This window comes from Artemia sp. Qi Xiang Cuo, chromosome 8, assembly GCF_049724085.1.
Source record: "Artemia sp. Qi Xiang Cuo chromosome 8, ASM4972408v1, whole genome shotgun sequence".
Classification (NCBI taxonomy): domain Eukaryota; kingdom Metazoa; phylum Arthropoda; class Branchiopoda; order Anostraca; family Artemiidae; genus Artemia; species Artemia sp. Qi Xiang Cuo.
Genome location: NC_142801.1, coordinates 60,087,222 through 60,093,466, shown reverse-complemented (window position 1 = coordinate 60,093,466; position 6,245 = coordinate 60,087,222).

The window sequence follows — 6,245 nt, the reverse complement described above, 5'->3', positions numbered from 1 at the left end:
ATCGATAAGTGCCGTTAACAATGAAGGTAATATGCCGATATATATTGCAGCCAGAGAAGGTAATGATGACATTGTTCACTTACTTTTAGGAAATGGTGGAGCTATTTTTAATGCTAAGAATGATGAAGGTCAGACTCCCAAAGAACTTTCAAATGATCATAATGTTGATCAGCTATTAAAATCAGTTAACATGCTCTTTAATGTCGGTGATGGAAATAGTAAGCAAATAATCCAAGAATTTGTTAATAAATACGGCCTATCGCTAAACTTTTGTCACAGCATGGTGCTATCTTTAATAGAAAGAAGAACTCTGATCCTTTTTATTTTGCTTCTCGTGGTATATATGACCTATTCAATTCAATTAGAGAAATATTTCGCCATACTAATTGTATTTGTTCAACAAAAGTTGATATGAAAATAATTACAAATGTTCGTAATGAAGAAGGTATGACAATATTGCATGCAGCAGTTCAGGAGGGACATCTAGATGAAATGATAGCATTATTAAAGGCCGGTACAAGTATTGATGCTGAAGATCTACATGATAATCAAAGTATAAACACATACTGAACAAGTACTCACAAAACTCTCCAAAAGTGACCCCGCGTACATCAGCGCCTCTAGAGGGGAAATGTTGTACTACTTAATCGCTCTGAGCCAATAAATTAAATTTAATACAGCTTTTACGGAACAAGTATAATCACCTAAGGAACTTGAAAAATTTAGTCCCCAGGTTCGCATAGGTATGGAATCGTCTCCGGAGACGCAGACAAAGGGTCACTTTTTTGTGTGGAGAGGATAGGTTTTTTCAGTACTTGTTGTATGTGTTTATACTTTGATGATAATAGACCTCTTCATTATGCCCAATAAGGACACATAAAAAACATTTTGGAAGCCAATAAAGAGCTGTTGCAAGAGGTACTGAGTAATAATGTGAATAACGTAGAGAAGCTGATAGTAAAACAAGCTGTGGTTACTCCTTCGACTTTACATCTAGCGGTTAAACATGGCTACTGTAATATTGTCAAGAGTTTGCTAAAAAGTGTCGAAATTATTGTAGAGCTGGAAAATATTCTAAAATTTACGGATGAGCATGAAAACTCTGGTTTGCATCTAGCCCTGGAGCATGGTCATTATGAAGTCGCTAAAACATTACTAACTTAAGCTAAAAATATCAATGATAATGGGAAAACACTTAAATAGCTTATCGAAACTGCTAACCCTGCTGATAAAAACCATTTGATTTATCTGCAGATAAAAACAAAGCAAAAGAAATTATAGAAGCAATATTAAATGAAGTTGAGCAAGAAAAATACAAGGATGCTGTTACTTTATTTTCAACTAGTCTCAATTATTAATCAATGGATTTTATTGTTTAAAAAAAATAGAGTTGTGAGAAAGTCAAACTTTAGCATAAAGAGCGAGGCGTTGAGGAGGGGACATCCCCTTTCATATACGGAATAATTTCTTTTCGTTTTAAGTTTAACGTCGTTCCTTACTTTCAGTTAAAAAAACTGTTTTTTTATTTAATTTTTTAAGGTTTTTGAATTAATGCAGGTTTTGATTTTGGCTCACCGTACATGAATAATTAAAACAGAATTTGCATATTAATTTTACTTTTATTTGGTTAAATGGCTTTCTCGAAACTTGTTTAATTTTATTTACGAATGTTTTTATTAGTAATAAATATACGTAACTTACGAATTAACTTGCGTAACGAACTTCTATATTTAGATATTTTTAATACGTGTATTAGGGGGTTCGCCCCCTATTCATTACCTTGCTCTTTAAGCTAAAGTTCATATTTTGTTCCAATTCTTTAAAAATGGCCGCTTAATCACAAAGGCTGTTAATTAGAATAAATAGCTCTTATGAAAGTACTAAAAAATCTTTGGCTTGAAGACCGAGGTATTGACTAGGGGATGAACCCAATCATATATGTAATATTTTCTGTTCGTTTTAAGTTTTGATGTTGCTGCTTACTTTCAGTTGAAAAACTTGTTTTTTTTATATATTTAACTTCTGATCTTTTTTTAAATAGTGCTGGGAAATATGGCGTCCCCTTCATAGCAATGTCCCTTCTCCCATGAAAACTTCCTTCATGGAAAGATCCTCCTGCGTAACCCCCGACCCCCCCCCCACTACCAGAAAAAATCCCCCCTGAAAATGTCTGTATACTTCCCAATAACCAATACTATATGTTAACATTGGGTAAAGTTCATAATTTTCATCTCTCCCCCCGGGAACTTCGGGGAATTAAGTCATCCTAAAAGACATACTTATCATATTTTTGAACATGCTGAGCAAAATGGCTATCTCAAAATTTTGATCGGGTGACTTTGGGAAAAAAATGAGCGTGGGAGCCTAGTTGCCCTCCATTTTTTTTGGTCACTTAAAAAGGGCGCTAGAACTTTTAATTTCCGCTCTAATGAGCCCTTCCACGATATTCTAGAACCACTGGGTTGATACGATAACCCCTGGGAAAAAAAAACAATAAATAAACACGCATCCGTGATCTTTCTTCTGGCAAAAAATACAAAATTCCACATTTTTGTAGATAGGAGGTTGAAACCTCTAAAGTAAGGTTCTCTGATACACTGAATATGATGGTGTGATTTTCATTAAGTTTCTATAACTTTTAGGGGGTCTTTCCCCCTTTTTTCGAAAATAAGCAAAATTTTCTCAGGTGCATAACTTCTGATGAGTAGAACTAAACTTGATGAAAATTATATATTTGAAATCAGCATTAAAATCTGATTCTTTTGATGTATCTATTGGTATCAAAATACTGTTTTCTAGAGTTTCGGTTACCATTGAGCCGGGTCGCTCCTTACTTACAGTTCGTCACCACGAACTTTTTGATCTCCTAAGAGAATCCAACCCCGATGAGACTTTCCCCAGAAAATTCCCCAAGAACATCTTCACGTGTAAAATTAAAGCACCAAATAGAAAGTAGAATAAATAAATGAATTCTGTATATGAATTCCCGAAAATTCCCTTGTGCATTCCCCTGGAAACCTCATCCCCAGAAACTTTCACTTTCCGAAAAATAAATCCCTCCCGTAAGAAAATCCTCCCCGTCGAAAATCCCCTCCCTCAGAAAAATTACTTTGTACTTCTTAATTAATTAAAAACAACTTTTTCCACAAAATATTTTTTCAGATAAAGGCACTCACTTTACTGAAAAAAATGTGCATTGTCAGTTTAATATACATTTGCTTATATTTATTTCTTAAAATCTTAATTAATTTTGATTTCTTAAAGTGATAAAAGTGAAAACATTTATAAGAATTTTTTCAGTAAAGTACAAAATATGTTCTGGCTTTTACAAAAAATTAATTTAAAAAACTTTTTTCACAAAATAAGTTTTTCAAAAAAAGTAAAGAACTCCATTAAACAAAAAATGAGCAAAAATCAAATCAAATAATCTACCAAGCGTGAAACTATCACGAATCAGCATCGATAAATAAAAGAAACTCAAACTGAAACTAACCGAGTCAGACTCAAAACGAGGAGAAATTAACATAAGTTGGGCTCATAACCCCTATGCCTTCCCAAGGCCAAAACATAATTTGCAGTTTACTAAAAAAAATATAAGTGTTTTTACTTTTATAACTTTAATAAATCAAATAATATTATGATTTTGATTACTAAATACCAGTATATGTATATTAAACTGACAATGCACATTCAATTGTATATTTTTCAGTAAAGTGCAAATTATGTTCTGGCCTTGGGAAGGCATAGGTGTTTTGAGCCCAACTTATGTGAATTTCTGCTCGTGTTGAGTTTGACTCGGTTATTTATTGTAATTTCTGTTCGTTTTGTGTTTCATTTATTTATCGATGCTTATAACCTTATATACCCCCAGGGCATAACTTATGCCCGGCGTGAAATTCAAAATTCGAAACATATGTGCTGAATTATATCTCATTGGTTTTTAACAAGAAACAACAACTATTGGCACCAGTGGGTTCATCAGTTGTCCCTATTACAACTGACAAGTATATCCAACGATATCCTTACGGTAAAAAGGGGACTTTAAGGGTAAGACTCTTTCCAATTTCTACTAATTTCCAACAATCCTGCTGCTACTCAGCATCTGCTTGCTTCCGGCATTTTGCTTGGTTTCTGTATTCTGCTGTGCTTTGCTCATATTGCTTCTTTAAAATGTCTACCAGGAGCCAATCTGCTGCTGCTACTTCTAGGCCTGCTAACCCAAGTAATCCTGCCATTGCTACGCCTGAGATTCAGGCAGATATTACTAATTTGAAGAAGATGGCAAAGTCCATTGAAGAAAATGTCTTTAAATCCCTGCTTACTACTGTTACAAAGAGCATTCAGTCACAAGTTCAATCCCTTGGCCTCCCTATGAAAGGTGACAAAGTTGACCTTAATTTGGCAGTAAAGGACCTGATGTCAGGCTCCATACAGGAAGACATTAAACAGATGGTCAGTACACAACTTCAAGTATTGGACTTTTCTGGTAAAATTGCAGACATTGAAAAAAAGCTTGCTGATCATGTTGCTGTTCAAACTGATCAAAATAAGCACCAAGAATTAAAAAATCAACTCATTGTATTGGGATTACCTGAGGATACTACATTTCACAAGCCCGAGCCTAAGTTTTTGTCACTTTACCATGATAAGTTTCCTGGCATTAGTCTTTTGAACGGTGACATTGTGTTTGTGAAACGTATTGGAAAACGAGTTGGTAATAAAAATTGACCAGTTATTATTGAGCTCTGCAACCTGAGAGCACGTTTCTTGCTTCTTAAAAATAAAAAGGACTTGAAAGGATCTGGTGTGGTCATTAATGAGCCTTTGACTAAACCTAGGCTTACCTTACTTTCACAAGCTAAAGCTCATTGTGGCGGGAATAATGCATAGACTCTGAATGGTGATATTTTTGTCAAAATTAGAAGTGAGCTATTCGAACTATCACTCGTTGATGATATTAATGCCCCTTCTGTTTTGCAAGAAACTTTTGACAGCATTATTTCTGAATGACTAGTGCTGCTTAACATAACGCTTCTCTTTACAAAAAAATTTCATCTGCTTAGTTATTTTTTGCCAACTTTTCTTTTTTTTTCTCTTTGGCTTGTTCTTTTTCCCTTGTCATCAAAATTATTACATGCAGTTTGTTTTTTTAAATTATTTTCCATGCTGTATTCTTCCTGTCCACACAAACTTATCTTTATCTATTTCACCTCTTTTCCTAATATTGGATAATGAAAATGGATGATACACATGATTTTTTTTCTTTCCTAAGTAAACTTTCTCTTCTAGATTCAGCGTGTTTTGATTCACCTTTTGTTTCTAGTTATGATAGTGAAAATGATCCTCTGTTAAAATCTCTTCATTAGTCTGGTGGTTGTTACCATTCTTATCAACATTACTTTGAAAAAGTGCTGCCCACAATGTCTTCTGTTAAAAACTTTAATGTGTTTACTTTGAATGTGCAAGGTTTAAGGTACAAATGGGATAATGTTCTGCAATATATTGGTGGTATCAACTGCCCTTATGATGTAGTAGGTCTCACAGAGACCTGGCTGTCTTCAAGTGATGATATGTCTGTGTATGACATACCAGGTTTTTCTGCATACCACTCAACTAGATCTCTAACTAAGTGCTCTGGTGGTTCAAGCTCAAGTTCAATCATTTTATTATTAAAATATACATGTATATAATTGACATAGGCCCATGGGAAGACAAGCTCGAAAAACTATGCCTGGAAAAAGATACAATGACAAATTACGCTACAATACAAAGACAATTACGACGCCAAAGATACAATAATACAACAATAATATGAAAGTAGCAGCTAGCCCAGGATGCAAATATAAATATGAATATAAAAAAAAATCAATGTTATTAAATATAAATTCACACTAAAAGATAGCCGAGAGGCCCACATTCACCCAGAACAACAATCCAAACAAATAACTTAGTCATATTAAAAAGACGCCTAATTAAAAGTAATCCTGAACTAAATGAAATTTAAGATTCCTTTTTATTAAATGGATAGAAGAAAATTTATCAATAAAATCCTTGTGAGCATCCCAGCACCGGGCTATTGACACGAACGGGGCGAATTTAGATCTCTCAGTACTATACTTGTCAATGTAGATACTCTTTTTTTGTCGCGTGTTATAACGATGTAAATCTTGTGATTGGGAGAACAAACTTTGATTGAGGTAATATGGCGGTAATTCCTTAATGTCATAACTAAATATGAAAATAAT